The sequence below is a fragment of the Tenrec ecaudatus genome, chromosome 3 (genome assembly GCF_050624435.1).
Source record: "Tenrec ecaudatus isolate mTenEca1 chromosome 3, mTenEca1.hap1, whole genome shotgun sequence".
NCBI classification, from domain to species: domain Eukaryota; kingdom Metazoa; phylum Chordata; class Mammalia; order Afrosoricida; family Tenrecidae; genus Tenrec; species Tenrec ecaudatus.
The window spans coordinates 199586067-199609107 of NC_134532.1; positions in this window are offsets into that span (position 1 = coordinate 199586067).

Genomic DNA, 23041 nt, shown 5'->3' on the forward strand with positions numbered 1-23041 from the left:
TAGGCTTACATGGTAAGATCTTGGTCAGAATTCGAACCCATGTTGGTCCAAGAACCTCTAGATACTACCATATTATGGCCCCATGTTTGGTCATTGGTGCATTGTGTTTATATGGGTATCTTTTGACTTACCAATATATATTTATTGAAGGGAGGTGCTAGTTAATAACTTCATTTAATAGATACAACTATATAGCTATACATGTTACCAAAATATAGTATGTTCACCTGAAAAAGTATAAAAGTAAATGTCAGGCCTAGATACATTTATAACATTTTCCTTATATAGCTAGACATGGGGCAGTGGCAAAGAGGAAGGTCATCGACAAGATGGATTGACACAGTGGCCACAACAAGGAGGAACCATTGTGAGGCTGGTGCAGGCCCTTGCAGTGGTGTGTGTAGTGTTCAGTTCTGTTGTTGACACGGACCTTATTGGTCAGAGCCAATTTGATGGAACCTAGAAACAGCATCCAAGAGTGATTGTCGATCTTAGGTCTTGAAGATCTCTAAAGCCCCCCTGAGATCCCAAAACTTGGGGGTCTGGCCATACTTCCTTGTTCTTTGGACTTTGATGCATTCAGAATGCTTCTCCATTGATTTCCCCAAATAGGTTACGGTTGGCAGAGATTTGTGTGCCTTCATCTTTTGGGTAATCTGAAAAGACCTGGGATGGCTGAGGCTTGAAACTGATTACTCCCTGATGACAGACTCAACACCTATTGATCCCCCAAGAATCGTACAAGTCGGGTCATTTTCTGTGCCTGCCATGATGTGAAAATGAGGGAGGTTTGGAGGAGCAAGATTTTTCCGGAGGGATCAGGATGGCAATAGCACATAGTTGGAGAAGTCTGTACTTCATTTGTATTTCCCACACTGGCCCAGGAAACATTTCCAGAGATCTGAATTGTGTCCTAAGCCCTCTTTGTGGTGTGTTTTATGACCTTGGCCAAGTCAATTAACCTTTCCATTCCTCAGGTTGACCTCCGTACACTTAGAATAATATACACTTGCTTACCTGGCTTCCAGGCATGTGATTTAAAAGGGTTAAGGGGAGAAAGTTTAGAAAGGACCCCAAGCCTGGTTTATCAGAACGTCTCCAGTCTGTTATGCTAGGCAATCTACGAGTGAGTGTGTGAGATAATAGAGGGCTGTGAAATCTTAGTGAGAAAGATTATTGGGCACAGTTATCTCTTTCCTTGAAAGCCCTCAACTTACAGGTCAATGAGCACCTATGTGTGCTGGGTGATATTCAAGGTTAGAGAAAACATGCTTTTCTAGTGTGTTGTATCAAATCAGTTAATTACAGGCCAACCTGTTCAGAACAGCCCCTGAAGGCACTACCTGACCTTGTACCAAGGCTCTGAAAAGACACTCTCTTGACAAGGAAATGACCAGACCTGCTAGGGCTCTCCATGTATCCAGGCATTTACAAGGGGAGTTAAATGCACCAGTTACAATTACCTTTGAAAGTCACCACACCTCCTCACTCTGGCGGTTTCTCAACTTTGCCCAGATAGAAGCAGAGGATCAAGGGAGTTTGTTAGTCTTGTAAATACCAGCCAAGGGCAGGCCAGTATTAGAGTCCTCTTACCCCTGGTATGTGTTAGGCTGACTCCTAGCATAACCATGCACTAATTGAGACTACAGGGAGAAGAGTGGATACGGAAATCACCTTGAAATCACATTCTCAACAGTTTAAGGACCAGAATAAAGAAGTATCAATTGGCAAGGACTGATCAGTACGCTCAGTATAAAGACTAGTTTGGGAGGGTCTATTAAGATTAAGCCATCTAGGGCCCAGAAATTTGACTTTATGTTGTGTTTGGTAAGTGCAATTAAGCCAGTTATGATTCATAATCACCCTGTATATAGCAGAACAAAACACTGCCTGGTCTTCTGCCGTGCCTACAATAATTGCTATGTTTTGAGTCTATTGTTCTAGCCACTGCATCAATACCTCAGTGAGGCCCTTCCTCTTTAGCTCTGACCCTCCTCTTTAGTACGATATTCTTTACAAGGACTGCACCCTCGTGAGCACACGACCAACGTACTTGCAGGAGTCTCGCTCTCCTGGCTGCTAAGGATTCTGGTGCACTTCTTCCAAGACAGATTTAGTCATTCTTCTGAAGGTCCATGTTTTCAATATTCTCCCCCAGAACCTTCATTCTCATGCATTTGTTCTTCTCCACTTTTCTTTATTCATTATCTAGCTTTCACATGCTTATGAGGTGATTGAAATGTCATGGCTTGTGGTAGTTAAGTTTTTGTATCAAAAGGGTTTGGTCACGATTCTTAGTGACTTGGCAGTTACCATTTAGTAATTCCCTTTGCATGGGACCCACTTCAAACATTAGTGGACACATTGGGGAACATTGCTTGCATTTTGGTGCATCTGACCTGTTGACCTCCAGTTCTAGGGCCTGCTGTATTGTCTGCAGATCCTACTCATCCTCCGATGTTGGTCTTATTACTTGGAGACCTTAGAGTCATTTGTTTCTGTAGTTAGAAGTCTATCATCTGGCTTACTAATCTCCGGCTCATGAATCCCAGCATCTATATGAGTGCTCTGATGCATGAACTTTCTGGCCTCTACAACGGTGTGAGTCATTTCCTTGATGTGACTAGCTCTCGATATACACTTATCTAAGGTCATTGGTTTTGCTTTCCTAGAGAACCCAGCCTAAGGCAGGCCGGCACACTTTACTTTTCAAAGTGACATTTTTCCTCTTTCAGGCTTAAAAGTGGTCCTTGGAAGCAGATTGCCCAATACAATATGTGGTTAGATTTCTTGACTGCTACTTCAATGGGCATTGATTGTGGATTGAAGTAAAATTATATCCTTCACAACTTGAATCTTTTCTCCTTTTATCATGGTGTTTCATAATGGTCAAACGTGGTGATATTTGTGTGTGTGTGTGTTGACATCTAATCCACATTGAATGATGAAAGCTTTCACCTTCATCAGGAAGGGCTTTAAATCCTCTTCTCCTATCTGTAAAAATACTCGCGCCACCTGCTTGTCACATGTTACTAGTGAGCCCTTTCCCAATTCTGATGCCATATTCTTCTTTGTGTAGGCCAGATTCTTGAGTATTTTCTCTTACTTAGCCTGCATACAGAATATGTAAGGTGAAAGGATACAACTCTAACACGCACACCCTTCCCTCCCGGTGTACGTAAAGATTCCACATGAGCACAATTAAGAGAGGTCTCTGGTGTCATTTCTACAACCAAGCAACCTCATTCTCTTATAGGAGTAACACACTGCATAAATAATCCTACATATGAATGAACATGCTAGGGTATTTTATAATTAACAAAAACAAAACACAAAGTGCTTTCAATATAGGGAATGACTAACTAATGAAATATTCATTTTCTGAATATAATGGGCAATTTAACAAATGTGAGAGACATATGTCCATTTTCTAGTCTTAGTTCTTTCTCTACAGGATAGCCACCTGGAAGCTGAACAATGTTCTCTAATTTCACCGTAGGCATCCTTGCCCAAGTCATCATCTGTCATCATTCCTATTGACATGGACATAGTTACTAACCTCATTACTGGACTCCAGATTTCCTCTGCAGTCACCAGAATGCTCCAATTAAAATGCAAATCCCAAAATTACAGTGGCCTCTCCTCACACTTGGAGGAGTATCTACAGTTCTCAGCAGTACTTAAGGGCAGACTACTGCACTCATTTCCGTCCAGTCAATGCCGACTCATAGTGAGCCAGTAGGACAAAGTAGAACTACCCCGTGAGTTCCCAAGACTGTAACGATATACAGGAGTAGAAAGCTCAGTATTTAGCAGTCCAACATGTAACCACTATAACATCAGAGCTCTCAATTCAAGAGCATATATGATCTGAAATCTTCAAATTTCCTAACACTCTTTCTTGCTTGCTTACACCATGCTACATATTTAGTTCTCAGCAGAACATTGCAGAATCATAAATACAGACCAGTTGCTCTTGAGTTGGGTATAACTTATCATGTGTCAAAATGGAATTGTTCTCCATGTGAGTTTCAATGGTTGATTTCTTAGGAGTAACTTGACAGGCCCTTCTTTTGAGAATCTCTGGGTGGACTTGAAATGCCAAATTTGGTTGTCAGCCAAGCACATTAATCATTTATGTCACCGAGAGACACCGGATTAATGAAAGAAGGGTCTATATACACTATAGTCACTATAGTGGCAATCATCAAGATATCACAGACCACCCTGGGTATATAACTAGCTAATTAAAATGTCTTGTCTGTATTCTGGTAGAGTAGTGGGTTACTTGGGCTGCTTGCCTCAAAACCAACAATATAAAACCACCAGCTTCTCTGCAGGAGAAAGATGCGTTTTGACTCCCATAAAAATTTCAAGAGGAATTCCTAAACCCCAAATGAAGGCTGAACATGATAGTTGGACAAGAAGAATGTATAAAGAAATAGAGAAAATGAATAGGAGGCAAAGGGTAGTCATAGAGCTCTAAAGATAGGCATATACAGATGTAAATATATTTATATATGACAAGGGGGAAATTTATCTGTGTACATATATTTATAGTGGGCCCCTTCTCAAGTACTCCCTCAACAGAAGAACACTTTGTTCTAACAATTTGGCAGTCTGAGATGCTCACCTTTCTGGAACAATCGCTGAAAATAATGGGTGCACAAGCAAATGTGGTGAAGAAAGCTGATGGTGCCAGGCTATCAAAAGATATAGCATCTGGGGTCTTAAAGGTTTGAAGATAAACAGGGGGCAATCTAGCTAAGAAACAACAAAGTCCACATGGAAGAAGCACACCAGCCTACCCTGACAAAAATTGCTGAAGATAAAGCAGGTGGATAAGCAAATGCGGTGAAGAAAGCTGATGGTGTCCAGCTGTCAAAAGATATAGAATCTGGGGTCCTATAGGATGGAAGATAAACAAGGGGCCATCAAACTAAGAAACAACAAAGCCCACAAGGAAGAAGCACACCAGCCTGTGAGATTAACAGGCATTGAAGGAATCAGCTATTATGCATCAAAGAAAAAAAATTATAGCATCGTGAATGAGTGGGAGTACAGAGTGGGAACCCAGGGCCCATCTGTGGGAAATTGGACATCCCCTTGCAGAAAGGCTGCGGGAGTGGATGAGCCAGTTAGGTTGTAATGTAGCAATGATGAAATATACAAGTTTCCTCTGGTTCTTGAATATTTCCTCCCCCAACTATCTTGATCCCAATTCTACCTCACAAATCTGGCTGGACCAGAGGATGTACACTAGCACAGGTAGGAACTGGAAACGCAGGGAATCCAGGACAGATGAACCCCTCAGGACCAGTGGTGAGCGTGGCAATACTGGGAGGGTGGAGGGAAGGTGAGGGAGAAAGGGGGAACCAATTACAAGGATCTACATATAACCTCCTCCCTGGGCCATGGACAGCTGAGAAGCGGGTGAAGGGAGATGTTGGATTGTGTAAGATATGACAAAAATAATTTATAAATTATCAAGGGTTCATGGGAGAGGGGAGAAAGGGGAGGTAGGGGACAAAAATGAGGACCTGATACCAAAGGCTCAAGTAGAAAGCAAATATTTTGAGAATGATGATGGCAACAAATGTACAAATGCGCTTGACCTACAATAGGTGTCTGTATGGATTGTGGTAAGAGTTGTATGCGCCCCCAATAAAATGTTTTTTTTTTTTTTTAAGTTATAGGCTTGGAAACACACAGGAGCAATTCTACTCTGACTCACAGGGTTGTTATTGATCAGAATGGACTTGATGCCAGAGAGCTTGGCAGTGGTTTTATGGTTTTGGTTTTATCTGAGTATCACCTGTCAGAAGTGTGGCTTTGCACATTTTTGAAAAGTCTATGTATCTTCAATTTCTTATGCAAAATATAAAATAATAGTATCTACCTCCTAAAATTTTTGTGAGAAATTATTAATTTAAAGGCAAGTTATAAAATGGGAAAACATGAATGATGTAGGAAACACCGAAAGAAGATAGAATGAATGTTCAGAGTGACTGTGTAAAAAGAAATGCTGGAGTAACACTCATTTCAAGCAGCAGCATTTGACCAACAACCACTGATATTAAAGGAAGAAATTGAAGCAGCACCGAAGGTACTAGCCCCGCCCTCAAAAAAAAAAAAGCTTCAGGAATTGATGGAATACCAATTGAAATGTTCCAACAAGCTGATGAAACCCTGGAGGTACTCTTTTGTATATACCAAGAAGTTTTTTTAGATAACTCGTGGGACTACAATGAGATATATATTTGTTCCCATTCCAAAGAAAGGTAACCCAACAGAATGCTCAAATTATAGAACAATATCATTAATGTCACATGCAAGGAAAATTTTGTTGAAAATGCAAAAATCATTGTAGCAGTATATCACCCTAGAGCTGCCAGAAATTCAAGTCAGATTCAGAAGTGGACTGGCAAGAGTGTTATCACTGTGGGCATTCAATGGATCTAAGCAGAAATCAGAGAATATAAGGAGAATTCTGGTTGTACTTCTTCCAAGACACGTCATTTTGTTCTTTTGATAGCCCATAGTACTTTCATTGGCAGGACCAGAATTCAAATACAGCAATTCTTCTTCAGTCTTCCTTATTGAATGTCCAACATTCACATGCATATGTAGGATTGAAAATACCCATGGCTTGGGTCAGGCATACTTTAAAGTCATTAAAGTTAACATCCTTGTTTTAACTTGTGCTAGACAGGGTTCTCTAGAGAAACAAAACCATAATGCTAATAATTTTCTATATTTATGGAGATAGATAGATGAATAACATAAGAAATAGTTAATTATAAAGCAGCACAAATGACTCAGTGCAACTCACTTCCATGAGACAGTTGTGAGACACTGGCATCCTTCAAGTCTTGAGGGCCGCCGAGTAGTCCTCTGTAGAGTAATTCAGGCTGTCTGGGCACAGGCAGCCAACAGCATGGCAGGTCACCAACAGTCAGCCAGATGACAGGGTCCGACAGTCCCCAGCTCAAGAGATGTAAATTCCAATGGTGTGGCAAAGTAGGTCTTGAAGGAACCTCAAATTGCAGGGACACAGTCCATGGGTTAGGTGTCCCACAGGTAGTGTAGCTTGCAAATTGAGGCACAGAACAAGCAAGACAGCCTCACACTGGTCTGCTGGTCAAAGAGCAAGAGACAAAAAAAGACAAGGCTTGCCGAGCCTTTTATCTCTCCACCTTTCAATTAATCCCACGTGTTTATTGGCCAGGTTGACACAATAAACTATCTCACAACTCTTTAGAGAGTTCCTGTGCAGCAGTTGCCTCCATGCTTGTGGATATCAGCAATATAAAGTCCTTGACAACTTCAACCTTTTCTCCATTGATCATGACCTTACCTCCTGGCCCAGTTGTGAGAATTTTTGTTTTTCTTTACATCGGGTTGCAAACTATATTAAAGCCTGTGGTTCTTCCTCAGCAAGTGCTTCAAATTCTCCTCACTTTCAGCCAGCAGATGTGTGTTGCATTGGGTGGAGCAGAGCTTTCATATGCATGTTTCCTGCTGGGAGAGCCTCTAGCAACCTGCTTTGAGTTAGTGCACCCAGTGGCTTCACCTGGCAATTTCACTCTGGTCACAGTGAATTTTTTTTTTTAAAAGTAGTTTCACTTGCACCTTGTTTTTTTGTGATGGTCTATTTAAGAGAACAGTGTGCAGCTGTGAAATTTTGTTGGCTGCTAGGGAAAAATGCCACAAAAACTGTTTTTGATGTTTAACATGAGTTACAAAAACTCAAGTGTATGAGTGGTTTTCTCTTTTCAAAAAAAGGTGAGATGTTGATTGATGATAAAGCTCGTTCTAGACATCCGTCACCTCCCCAAATGGATGAAACTGCCAACAAAATTTGAGCACTTGGTCCTGAAGACCAATGATGGACCAAGGGGAAATTATCTGGACTTTCTTGGCCCTCAGTTCAGGCAATTTTAACAGAAGATTTAGGAATGAGAAGGGTCCCTGCAGAATTTGTGCCTTGGGGTCTGACTTACTGGGAGCTCAAATGGGACTATGCTGTGCTCTGAAAGAACAGCTGGGAAGAGACCCAACCTTTTTTCCCCCCAAGGTCATTACTGGTGATGAGACATGGTGCTATTCTGACCACCCCAAAAGGAAACATAAATCAAGCCCGTGGAAGACTCCATTGTCACCTTACCCCCACAAAAAGCTCAAGTGAAATCAAAGATCAAGATCATGCTCAGTTGTTTTTTTAAAAATAATTTTATTGGGGCTCTTACAGCTCTTATCACAATCCATACATACCTCCAGTTTGTCCAGCACATTTGTACATATGCTACTTACTTGTTTTTTTTATGTGAATGGGGTAGTGCATTTGGAGTTCATTCCACCAGGTCAGACTGTTAATCAAGCTTTCTATTTAGAGGCTCTGAAAAGATTACATAACACTGTGCAACCAAAAAGGTCTGTTTTATGGCAGACGGGACTGGTTTTGCCACCATGACAATGAACCCATTTACACAGCCATCTTAATGTGCAGATTTTTAGCAAAACAACAACAACAACAAAAAAGCAAAAAAAACCCAAAACAAGCAGCATGCCTCTCTTGCTCCATGCACTTTACTCACCTGACCTCACTCCATGTGACTTCTTTGTGTTTCCACAAATGCAGAGGGACATGAAAAGACAGCAATGTAATGATGTAGAAGAGGTGATGGGAATAAAAACAAATGGTGAGGGAGGTGCTGTTAGCCATCCAAACAGATGAGTTTACAAAATGTTTCCAAAAATGGAATTTCTGCTTTGACAAATGTATTACCCTAAGTGTAGTGGAGAGTACTTTGAAGGCGATAAGGTTGTTTGGTAAAAAACAAACAAACAAACAAACAAACAGAAAATCACCTTGAAAACCTACTCTGAAAAACAAAATTCCAGGTTTGTTTTGTTTTGGGGTGGGTGGGGGTGGGGTGGAGGTGGGGGCAGTTGAGGATCAGTGAAAAAAGATCTTCAATGACATTCTTTGACTCAGTGGCTGCAGCAATGAGCTCAATACAGGGATGGTTGTGATTTTCGCAAAGGATCCTGGGTATTTCTGTTGTTTTGTGGTCACTTTGTTCTGTAATTGACTTGATAGCACCTGTCAATAACAGCAACAACTGCATAGGATTGATATGGGAGCTAAATGATTAACATGAACACAAACATCTGGCTACTAGGATTCCAGTTCAAAATGCACAGGTTTATTTAAATCAAAACTTGTATAAACATGTCTTTACATTGATGGCTACAGGCAGTTTCTCTCAATAAGTCACTTGTCTTAGACCAATGTTGCTGTTAGATGCAATTAAATAGGATCTGACTGATAGCAGCACTTGGCACAATAGAAAGAGCCACAGGCCAATCCTATGCCATCCCTCACATTTTTGGTTTGTTTTAGCCCATTATAGCAGCCACTGTACCAGTTCATCTTAAAGAGGGTCTTCTTCCTCTAGACAGACCCTCTACTTCAACAAGCATGGTATCCTTTTCCTGGGAGTAATCTCTTCTTGTAAATTGCCCAAATTAAGAGGCATGAAGTCTCACCATTTTGGCTACTAAGGAGCACTCCGACTGTCTCTCTTCCAAGACAGATTTGTTTGTTCTTTTGGCAGGCCATGATACTTTAAATATTCTTGACCAACACCATAATTCAAATACATTAATTACTCTGTGGTCTTCCTAATTCAATGTCCAACTCTCACATATATGTGAGGTAATTAAAAATATTATGGCATGGGTCAGTTGTAGCTCGATCCACAAAGTGACATCCTTGCTCTTCAATACAGAGATTTTCCCAATGCAATTACCATTTTGTTTCTTTATTCTGCTGCTTCCATGAGCATTGATTATAGACCCAATTAAAGTGAAATTTGACAATTTTCATCATTTCACCATATATCATGGTCATGTATCAATTAGTCCAGTTGTAATGAGTCTTTTCTCTTTATATCAAGTTGCAATCTTTAATGAAGACTATATTCTTGATGATCTTCATCAAAAAGGACATCAAGTCCTCTTCACTTGATGGAATGTGCTTTTCATCTCCAGAGCACATATTGAGTCTTCTGTCAATCATGTTGTTGCAGGCTCCTTTATATTGTTCAGCTTCTTTGCTCAGCATTCAGGTCAAATAAGTAAGGTTGTCCCTTATGTACACTTCTCTTGATTTTAAATCATGTAATAATCCTTAGTTCTCTTTGAAAAAAATGCCTCTCTTGGTCCATGAAGAGGTTCTATGAAAAGAAATATTCTAGAATTACATTTCTTCTCAATGTTATTCACACTTTATTATGATCCACAGAGTTCAGTGAAACACAAGTAAATATTCTTTTAATATTCTCTGCTTTCACTCAAGATCCATCTGACATCAGCAGTGATATCCCTTATTTCAAGTCCATTTCTGAATGCAGCTTAAATTTCTGACAGTTCCCTGTAGGCTTATTACTGCTATAATTGTTGAATTATCTTCACCAAAATTTTACTTGTATGTCCTTTTAATCAATAGTTCTCAAAAATTCCTCATGCTGTGACCTTTTAATACAGATCCTCATGTTGTGGTGACCCCCAACCATTGAAAATATGTGTTTTCCGATGATCTTAGGCAACCTCAGTGAAAGGGTTATTCAGCCCCCGAAGGGGTCATGATCCACAGGTTGAGAACCACTGCTTTTAATGATACTGTATGATAATATCCACATTCACATTTGAAAACACATGTGAACCACATGATCTGTCTTGGAAATGTCCACAAATGTGAATCTATCTCAGGGGTTGGCCAGGCAGCAGTCTTGCAAATTTTTTTGGTCTACATTAGTGAGTGCTTCTTGAGCTGCATCTACGTACTGAATCATATCAATTTATATTCTTCCAATTCCTGGAGCCTTGTTTTTCACCAATGCTTCTAGTGCAGCTTGGATGTCATCCCTCCATACCATTGATTCTTGATGCTCAACCTTGAAATGTTGAAACATTGACCATTTGTTTTCTCTCTGTGTTCCTTCTATTTTAGTTGGTGTTTCACTCAATATTTTATTCTTATCATCCTTCAATATTGCAACCTGAGGCTTTATTATTTTCTTCAACTACTCTCTGCTTGAAAAATACCGAACATGTTCTTTTTGGCTTTCAACTCCAGGTCTTTGCATATTTCATGGCAATGTTTTACATAGCCTTCTACAGCTGCCTTTAGATTGGATTCTCATTCATTTCACTTCATATCTTTTCTATTAATCTAGTGACTCTGCTTTCAAGAGTAAGGTTCGGAGTCTCTTCTGACATTCACGTCAGTGTTTTCTTTCTTTCCCGTCTTTCGAAGGACTTTTTGCTTCCCTCGTGTATGATGTTCTTGACATGCCCATACCTTTTCGGATGTTCATTCTTTATGGTTAAATGCATCCGACCTGTTATTGCGATTGTCTTGAACTCAGGTGTACTATATTCAAGCTCATATTTTCACTCTTGTGGGCTAGTTTTAATTTTCCTTGGTTTCAACCAAACTTACATATGAACAGCGGATCATCTGGTTCACAGCTGACCTCTGGCCTTGTTTGGATGACGATATTGACCGACCCCATTGTTTCTTCTCACAAATGTAGTCAATTTGATTCTTCTGTATTCCGGACGGCACAGGCCAACTACATAGTCACCATTTATGTTGTTGAAAAAAAAGTACTTGCAATGAAGACGTCATTAGACTTTTATCATTCTATCTCTAGCTTTCTTTCTATTAAAAGTTACCAGGTTTCTGACTTTTGTTTTCCATTACCCAATAATTATCAATGCATCTTGATTGCATGCTTGATCAATTTCATAGTGAAGAACTTAGGAGATTTCTTCAACATTGGCTTTATTGATGGGCGTGTAAATTTGAATCACAGTTGTATTATCAGAACTTCCTTGTAGGCATTTAGCTATTATCCTGTGAGAGACAGCATTATACTTCAAGATGAATATGACACCATTTCTCATGAATTTGTCATTACTGCCATAGGAAACCATATGACTGTCTAGCTCAACATGGCCAATGCCAAGCCATTTTAGCTCACTAGTGACTGGGATATCTACCTGTATGCGTTCCATTTCATGTTTGATGCTTTTCAACTTCCATTGACTCATATTTCATACCAATGTTTCAATGTATTCATGAATTTTTGTAGCCATTTCTTTTCATTTTTGTGTCATGCCTCGTAGACAAATGAAGGTCCTAAAATTTTGCTGTATCCAGTTTTTCAGGTTGACTGTACATGGAAGAGTCATATTTTGAGTACCTTTCCACCTCAAAGACTCACCTTCTGGCCTGATATCTGCTGCCAGTCCTAAGTGTTTCAGTGGCTCCTGTCTCAGAAGGGGACTGCTTCTTCTGGAAACTTCACTGAAACTGGTTCCCCAGGGGTCACCCTTTCCTTATTTTAAATACCAGTGACTTAGTGGCAGCATCAGAATAATATGAATAATAATATACAAGTGCTCACAGTATAAGAAACTAACAGATGAGGGTAGTTTTAGACTTACTCCCAAACCCATTGCCATTGAGTTGGCCTGAACTCATAAGGACCCCATGTGACATAGGGCAGGATTCGCCTACCTTTCATCACATAGGGGAATTAAGCAGACAGCCTCAGCTTTCTCCTCTGGGATGGCTCTTAGGTTTGAACTGCTGAGCTTCTGTAAGTAATCCAAGGTAAGTAAGCCATCATGGTTTTTTTTTTTTTCTGATGCAGTCGGGTGTATTAAAAAATCCAATCATCTACACCGTTGCTTCCAAGGGAATCTCCTGAGCCAGGCAAATATAAGGTGGGGAGGTCAGCTTAAAAGGTTATGGTAGCTGTTTGGGAGAGGGGGGCTCCCAAAGGCATACGCTTGATAGATTTTCTCAAAGAACACAGGATGACCGTGGGAGTTTATTAGGAAGCAGTTTTCAGAAAATTGAAAACTGCTTTGTTGAGCAAAAGGCCAGGAAATTTGTGCCAAGGAATTTTTTTTTCTATCATGACAATGCACCTGCTCATCCTTAGAGGGTAGCGTGGCTGTCTTGGGGGAATTTGGCTGGAAAACCTTAACCCATCCATCCCACACCCCTGATCTTGCCTCATTCATACTATTTTGTTCCCCAACACTCAAAGTATATACATAGATAGATAGATCTAGATGTAGATATATTTTTAAAACAGCAAAACACAATTTAATTCCCCAAAGATGCCAAAGCTATGGTTTAAAGTGTCGTAAATTAAGGAGCATGAATCACTGGGGATGGAAACGCCACGTTTGTAAGTATATACAATTAGATGGAAGGTATGCTGAAAAACAATAACTCCTCATTTTGATAGTTTTGTTTAATTAAGCTTCCTCTGATTTCGTCATAATATTTTGACTGCCCTTGTACACAAAAACAGCCTAAAGCCCCATTTTATGAACACAGAATTTGATTAATATTGTGTTACTTCTATTTGGAGAGGAGCCCTTGTGGTACAGTGGTTAAGTACGTGGCAGCAAATGGAAATATCAGTGTTTCAAACCTCCCAGTTGCTCCCTGGGTGAACTATATGGCAGTCTAATCCCTTAAAAGTTACAACTATGGGTCTCAGGGAAGGCAACAATGCGTTGATCAGTCGGCAAACAATATAGGCCAGCCTGCCATTGGGAAAAATCGTCAACGTTAAATATAGGAACCTCAAGTGGAAGATGAAGTTCAATATCATGTCACTAATTGGGTACTTTTGACCTAGTTTTGTTCAGCCTTTCGTGACCCAGGTCGTGTACTGTGGACACCAGGACTTTAGACTCTGTCCTTCTTAGTTCATATCAGGAGGATCCTATTTGGAATGTCCACTAAATGAACTGGACTTTTTCTTCAATGTACTGGTAGCAGATTAGAGAAATTGAAACACTCGCATGGGCTTAAGGCTGAAATGCCCTAGTGTGAGAAGCAGACAACTACCATGCAAAAGCTATGGATGTGGAAGTCATTGGATTTAAACTAAAAATTCTAGCCTTGAGTGGGTGTGTTAGTCTTGGGACTTTAGAGAAACAAATCCACAGAAACTCATGTATAAGAGAGAGTTTTATATAAAGGGTAAGTGCACATCAAGAAAACATCCCAACCCAGTGCTGCCCAAGCCCACAAATCCAACATTAACCCATTAACCCATATGTCCAACACCAATCTACAAAGTCCTCCTCCATCTCACAAAACAGATACAATGATGCCGACTGCAGGAGGAAAGCTGAGTCAGTGAATGTGTCGGCATCTCAGAGCTGGTAGGGGCCTCTACACGGCTGCTCCAGCACCCAGGGCTGCATCAGGGTAGGTCCATGTGGCTTCTCCTCAGGGATGTCTTGCAGGAAGTGAGCTTTGCCAGTTGAAGCAGGTAACTGGCTAAGGCAGCTGCACCCTGGTCTGATCCACAGAAAGCAAGAGACCTGAGAACTAGAAAGGTGAGATTCACCAAGCTATTTACCGCTCCACCCTTCAATTAATTCCACATGTGTTGGCCAGGTCGGCACAATAAACTTTAACTACACCAGGGTGCCAATAAAGAGCAACTCAAACTACCATATATGTGCTATCTTTATATTCTTGGCAGGGCTAATCCAGTTTTGCCTTTGTGAATGAGCATTACTGAAATTTTGCTCAATCTCCAACCTGCAATGTTTGTGTAAATAGTTTCCGGTCACCTAAATTGTTAACATGTACAAATTACAATCCTGTGTTTTGGTCTAAAAAGTTGTCCTCTAGATGTATACCTTATGTACACTTTTTTCCCCTTGCTAGTATTTTAAAGCCTATACCATTGGCTAAGTTAATGGTAACATCAATAGAACTAACATTTGCTGTATTAATCAGCAAAATAATAAAGAACCAGCAACATATATAGACTACAGATATATAAATGGATTTTGAGCTTGTACTTAGTTGTAACCTTAATTAATTAGTCCTTATGGCATGGTCCTTCTCAATATATGTGCACATGAAATGACCACTAAGATATGGGTGCTATCTCAAAGTGTGATGAAGAAAACAGCTGGTGCCTGGCTATCAGAAAGAACAGTATTAGGAGTCTCACAGATTTGTCTTAAAACAAGCAGCTATGTAGGTGAGGCATTAGCTAAGTCCACAGGGATCAAGTACTCTAGCCTGTATGATCTAAACATTGTAAATAATAAAATCCTAATCAGGAGGAAGGAAGTGTGTTAGAACTTAAATTCTGAACACCCAGTTGGTAGAAGGCTATGGATGACAGTGAAAGTCCAAAACATAATTGTTGAGTCCCCTATGCAGATTAAGGCAGTGGTAAATCACCTCTGACTATGGACCAGGGATGGGAAGGGCCTTCTTGTCAGAGTACATTGTAGGGTGGATTACTGCAGTTATAGTTAGGCCAACATGTGAGATCTTGTCGTTTGGTTTCCCTCTGTGTTAATCTGGTTAGACAAGAGACATAAATCCTGAGACACTCATATATGTTTAAGAGAAAGCTTTATATCAAAGAGTAATTGTGTCTTGAGAAAACACCCCAGCCCAGTCCAGATCAAGTCCATAAGTCCAATGTTAGCCCATGTGTCCGATACTTGTCCATAAACTCCTCTTTAGACTCATGAAGCACATGCAATGATGCCAAATATAGGGAGATCATAGGCCTGTGGGTAGAAAGTTTAGTGGATCCAGTGGTGGTAGAAGCATTTCTAGGACTCTGGCTGCCATCAGCATGGTTCCATGTGGCTTGTCATCAGGAATGTGATGCAGAGTGTGTCCTGTTTCCAGGGAGGCAGAGAGAAAATTCCCAGAATCTTCTTGAGAAGGCCACCCCCACAAGGAGGCATCAATCAGGCCGTTACCTGATTGACAGGCTAGATGCCACCCGTATAACTTTTTTATCAAGGTGACATGAAATTATGTAACTGTGACATCCTCTTGTAAAATTGTTCTACTTTTGAATACTTCCTGTTTTATTTTTCATTGGGGTTTTCCTGTGTATCATTCTGTCATTGTTGGGGGCTGTTTGTTTGTGCTTTTTATTGATATTGTATGTTTTTCTATATATGAAACTCAGGCTAGACAAACCTATAAAGACAACAACTGGATAAATAGCTTCAAAGGGACAATGCTTGGAAGTTGGCGGAATATGGGAAGGTAACAACAAATAGATGGAAAAACTGTCCTGGGAGTGATTGTGGTGATGGTTGCTCAACTCTTCGGAATATGAATGAACTGCTGAAATGCATGATATGTGAATTGCATGCCAGTGTAACTGTTAATAAAAAACAAACTCGTTAATTTTTAGATAGCACAGCTTTGAAAATCCCAATGTGGTGTTCTAATCTGTCATGTAGGGTCACTGTGAATCAGAAATTCTATGCTTTAAAATTTTTTCACTTGTTTATATTTTCACCCCATCATGTGTTGTGGGTCCTATTTTATGTAGGAAGATTGGAAAGGGACATATTTATAAGAAGACCTATTATAAGAAGCATATAGGGGACCATCTAGGGGAAGACTATTTAAACATGATGAGTAGTTTGGTGATCTGTATTGATGTGAGGACATTCTTCAATGTTCTATATAAAATAATACCCAGCCATAACATAAGATGTGATAAAAATATAATAGGTAAAACAAAAGACAGCCCATGGCTGTTGAGTAGATTCTGACTCATAGCACCCCTGCATAAGGTTGATTAGGTTGTACATCTTTGGCGGAAACATATCATTGTTTTCCTGTGGAGCAGCTGATATGTGTGACTTGATCATGCGGTGACCAACATGGTCAACCACATGGTTGACAGTTCAGTATTTACTGTGATATGCCATCAAGCGCCAATGAAAAAAGACATACAGGCTTCAAAGAGCATCGATACAATATGGATTACTATGAATGAGACACAGATAAGACAGCTATCTAAGTGTTTTACGTGAATTCCTCACAACAGTTCGGTGAGGTGGGTGTATTCGTGAATGTTCAGAGAAAAACAGGAGGGCCACTGTGAGTGCTGTGTGGCCATTGCAAGGGCATATGGAACCTATCAGAAAAGTAGAGTGTCGTGGGAGGAATGGTTCATCAGAATAAGACAAAGACTGCTGGAGGCTGCAGGCATATAGGACCTCCGCCATGTAAGAATCACCCTTGGGACAACATGCAGTTGGAATCTCTTACCCCCTAGTGGAGCAGGTGCTACCTAGTCCCCTTTGTCATTGCCTCAACGAAGAAAAGGAGTTCAAGAGAGGTTAGAAATATGACAGGATGAGGTGGGAGTCAGAGAGTGGGGAATCTTGGGGTCATGGTAGAGTGTTAGATATGACTCTGAGCATTGGACAGCTTGAAACAGACTAGACATTTTAAATTCCGCTGAGTGGAAGCAGGGGTATATCTTCTAGGAGGATAATGGAGTAGTCTGGGTAGCAGATAATGGCATCTTGTATAGGGCTGGATAGCAGTGGCCACGGCCTGGATATCTTTTGATGGTTTAACTCATAGACTTTGTTGAAGAATTAGAAGTAGTATTTCAGAGAAATAAAATCAAGATGGCAACAAGGCTGAGCAATGATCACATTTCATGGCCATATACTACTTTGACCAGATGGCAATGTGAGGATTAGTTTGGTAGTGGAGGTACGATGAAGACTTTGATTTTGATATCCGGGTGGCTAGATCAAATAGACAGTGAGATGTAAGAGTCTTGAGTTCCCAAGGAAAAGTCAACAGTTGAAATTCTAGAACTTAAGCTGGTAAAAGGCTGCCAACGACTTCAGTCTCCCTGAGATGGGTGTGCTGGGAGATGGTGGTGGTTTCCTACTCTGTTTTCTTCTCTGAGTTTTGGCCTTAAGATGCTTCTGTTGGATCTGTTAATTTTCACCACTGAGGGTCAAAGTAAACAAGATACATAAAAAGTTCTTATTAATCACCCAAAATGATCTATTGAGAGGGGGTCGAGGTGGGAGGGTAGAGAACAGAATTGGGATGAGATGACCACAGAGAGGAAGATCAACTGAAATGAGGATGTTCAGGGAAACGACATGGTTCACACTATGTTTTATAGCATGGTTCCTCAGTTAGAGGTGCTTAAGGTAAAAACCTGTGGAGAAAGTAGACTGATTAAAAAAATACATTATCTTCAATAACCCCCAAAATACTAATTCCTGTAGTTCAAAATTATATTAGTTGTACTCGGAATGTTATGTTTCTGAAGAACTATTAGTCTCAATGGTTCTTGTTATCTCCCTTAATTCCTGGTACTTACTGTGTCATATGCTATTCTTGGTGATTAATAAACATTACCTTCTCTGGTTTTTATGCTTTACTATGATATTATTGCATTGCTATTCTGTTACACAAACGAGGAAGTTGAGCAATGAAAATGTGTAGTTGCTATACTACCGACTGACCTGGGCCAGAATTTTCCTGAGATATTTCACCAAATAATACCTAGTAGGAAAAGAAAATGATGTTCCTAGAGTATTGAGAAATGTGAGATTAAAGATTAAACAAAGATAAGCATGTTTTTGACTAGACTGCTCAGATCATTAATATGCTAATTTAATACTCAGCGTCTCTAAAAAGAGCTCTTGAACACAGCGTTTCCCAGTCATTTGAGTACAGAGCTTTTTTCAGTTCTTCCATTTTCCTCTTTAGAGCTTCTTGTCAGAACCCACTTTGGGACATGCCCGTTTAAGCCAATGTAACCAGGAGGCTTGACGTCTGTTTATTCTTGGTGGCAGTTCCCGAAAGATGCTCTTCCTTTAGTCTTTTCTCCGGTATCCGCTTGCTGCAAGCATTGGATGCTGTCTTGTATTCTGATTTTTCCTTACATTCTGGACTCAAACGCACATATGATTGATGCTTTATGGTTGAACATACAAATACGATTTTGCTCCGAGAATGATTTTAATTTGATAGAGATCCAGATTGGCTGGAAGCAATACAGTTAGTTGCAGCCACCCTCTTAATTCATCCAATTGAGGGTCTTCCTCTTTTGCTCAGAAGCTTCTATCTTACCAGCATTATGTTCGGCTTAAGTCTTCTCTGTATCCGTAGAGATATTGACCGCGTACTAGGTGTCATAGTCCATAGCTGCACTCTCTATACATGGACTCTTCAGAAAATGGCTCTTGCTCTCTGCTTTGAGAATGATACATTGGTGACAATAGAAGCAACCTTTACTGAATTCTGACCAATGTATTCTAGGTTTCTACTAAGGTATTTACATATGTTATTTAACATTTATTTATTTTACATATGTTATTTATTTATATATCTGATGACAATGATGTCCTTCAATTTACTAATGTCTTCTTTGATCTAATTTAATGATGGCATTATCTAGTAAGTATTCGACTAGAAACTGCATGCTTGGCGATTTAAACCCACCAGCTGCTCCATGGGACATAGGTGCAGCCCTGCAGCCCTATCCTTATGTAAAGATTTGCAGCCTTGGGAACCCTGTATAAGGTAGCTATGGGTTGGACTCAATTCAATGACTGGATATAGGAAGCACACATCATTCTTTCATTCACTTATTATTTGGCTAATTTACCAACATTTTACTGTGTTAGATACCACCAAGAGTGAAGAAGCAAAAAACTCCTGACAGTATTTGACATTAAGATTCTCCTGTTTTTGTTTTTATAAACTAGACCAATATATAGACACTTATATAGACTGTATTAAATGATACTATTACAGGAAATCATATGCTTAATATTTATAGTCACTTAATTCAGTAGAATAATCCCTAATACTTTTGAAACTGTCACTTTGGTGTCTTTGAACCTGGCATTTCTCCCAAGAAGTAGATTCCATGCTTATTGTAAGTATTAATACTTTGCATCTTGGTGATTACGTGAACTCTAATTCTTCTACATGTGTAGACGATGGTGCTCCCTATAATGAGTCATTTAGAATTCTCTAGATGTGTGAATACTTGATGATAATCCCAAAGAAGAAAGCAGTTTACTCAAGGGGAGTATCAGACAGGAAACCTCTCTGTAATCACTTCTGTACTGTTGTTAGCGTTGTCGTCAGATGTCATCCAGTTGGCTCTGGTCCATCGTGACCCTATGAGCAACAGAGAAAAGCATGGTACAGTTTTGCTCCATCCTCACAATTGTTTCTATGCTGATCCTGTGGATGCAGTCACTGTGTCAATCCATTTCGTTGAGACCCTTCCTCTTCTTCACCTCCCCTCCACTTTACCAAATGTAATATCAGAGGGACTGGTCTTTCCTGACAATATGTCCAAAGTGTGCAACATAAAGTCCTGGCCTCCTTGATGCCAAGGACCACTCTGGCCTTACTGCTTGGAATATAGATTGGGTTGTCCTACTACCTGTATTTGGGACTTTGCCTGTTCTGCTCCAGCGCCACGATTCCAATACATGGATTCTTCTTCAGTCTTCCTTATTCAATGTACAACTTTCACATCCATATAATGTAATGGAGAATACCGTGGTTTGGGTCAGGTAAAATTTAGTTCCCAAAGTAATGTCCTAGTTCTTTAATACCCCGGAGAGTTCTCATGCAACAGATTTACCTAATGCAATTAGTCTTTTTGTCTCTTGACTGCTGCTTCCATGTGGATCCAAATAAGGCAAACTCCTTCATGATTTCAACCTTTTCTCCATTTATTATGATGTTCACTATGGGTCCAATTGTGAGGATTTTGATCTTCCTTACTCTGAGTTGTTATCCATACAGAAGGCTGCAATCCTTGATCTTCATCAGCAAGTGCTTCAAGTCTTCCTCACTTTCAGCAAGCAAGGCTATGTCATCTGCATATCGACATAATAAGCCTTCCTTCTGATGCTCCGCTCTCCTTCATATAATCTGCCTTCTCTAATTATTTGCTCAGTGTATCGATTGAACAAGTACAGTGACAGGATACAACCTTGACACAGAGGTTTCCTGATTCGAAACCATGCATTTTCCTTTGTTCTACTCACACAACTGCCTCTGGATCCATGTACAAGTTCCTCATGAGGACAATGAATGTTCTAGAATTCCCACTCTTCTCAAGGTTCTCCACAGTTTATTATGGCCCACGCAGGTGAATTCCTTTTGCATAGTCAATGAAACACAAGTACACATCTTTCTGGTATTTTCTGCTTTGAGCCAACATCCACCGGACATCAATAAAGATACCACTTATGCCATGTCCCCTTCATAGCGGCCTGAATCTCTGGCAATTCCCTGCCAATGCACTGCTGCAATATCTGGACTAGGACAACCCATCTGTGTACCAGGATAGCCCTCCCACCAGAAGACAGTAATTGAGTGGCAAGGTCCTCGGGGTCTGAACGAGCAAATGTTTTCACTTAATGCTTTGGCACGTATTCTTGAAAGGATCGATTAAATAATGCTAGATGTGGGTGTTGGAAAGACAGCATGGTGTCCTCAGGCAACACGGCTGACAGCCAGGCTGGTAAGGCATAGGGGTAGCTATGCCAAACATTTTTAAGGCTGTATTTAGGTTAGGCACCGGGGATGTGGATGTAAAGGTGCTTTGGTTTCTGTCTTAATCTATATAGAATTCATCAAAAATACACTTTAAAAGACATAATTCATTGCCTGAAATTGAGTCTGATTGTTTTTCCATAATGTTAAGAATCTGTTCCTGTTTCAATCATTTTAAGGAGAAAGGGTTATTTTTAGGTTCAACTCCTGCTAATATAGGATGAAATTGGATGATGAGAGAGAAAATCCAAAGAAAGACAAGCATTTATAGGATGGAAAGGGGGAAGTGAGCATTTGTGTAAAACCTCCAGTAATTCCAAAACATTACTCAAAAATGAAGGATTTCAGTGGCAGATATTTGGAACCTCAGATTTTCTAGTTTTCAAAGCACAGAAACACCCACTCTCTGTTGACGGTACCATGTTTTGTCCAGCCCATTAGTGAGTCTGGCATCAAAAGGCCCCTGGAAAAAGGTGTATTGCTAGCCACGGATGACCATTAAAGATGGAGGAGGAAATTTACTTTCAATCTGCCTCATCATGCACGATTATACTGGACTTTCAGACATGTTACGATTCTCTCCCTCATCCCTCCGGTCTGACAACTCATTGCAAACATCCAGTGGAAACACGTTTAGCTTTCAAAATTCTGATGTAGTAGGATGACTAGAGTTTGGTGTATATGGTTGAATACATCTATAGTTATACTTCATTTGTCAAGGGTCATTGTATGATTTTTCTTACTGTTTGCTAAAAGATAAAAATGTATATTTTATCATGCATTCTTCAAAAGTCTTTATGGAGGGCAAGCTCTCTACCAGGTAGGTCCCCCAAATTTAGGCATACAGTGTATCCCTAATTTTCTGTGAGTGAAAAGAACCCTGATAGCTAAGCGTCTAAGCTTTGAGCTGCAAACAAAAATATAAGTAATTCAAACCCACCAGCTACGCCCTAGGAAAACAAAGAGAGGGAGTCTGTTTCTGGAAAAATTTAGAGCTCGGCGAGTCCTATGGGGCAGTTCTCCTGTGTCCTATAAGGTCCCTATGAATTGGGCAGCAATGGGTGTGTTTGTTGTTGCTCCAGGAATAATGGGGCAAACAGGCAAGGGCATGGTTTTAAGATGTGAGCTGTGATAACTTTAAGCCAAGCAGCTGTAGGAGGTTAGAGTAGTCACAACGTACCCAGTTCTGGGTCAGCAAGAGTCACTTCTCAGAGAAGGTAACACTGACCCTGAGACCTAAACAATGATTAAGTACATGTGCAAAGGAACCCACTAAGGGTTGTAATTTGGAGGGAACAGGTCTGGGTCCTGGATCTAAAGCATCTTCTCTATATTTAAAGATATTAGCAACTCTAGAAATTAGTATAACCAAGAGAGATTAAGTGATTGTTAACTGCAATGTGTGATAGAGATCGTTTAGAGGGTCGGAGGAGGGAAAAGACCCCCATGGTTATCACTATGGACAATTTATAAATGACTTAATTTGGGCACCCACTCTGCTACCTTGCCATCTGCTTTGGAAGAATTTCCTTCCATTATGTAAAACACTGGATCATGGGGTTTTGTCTATATTAATGACTCTCTCTCTCT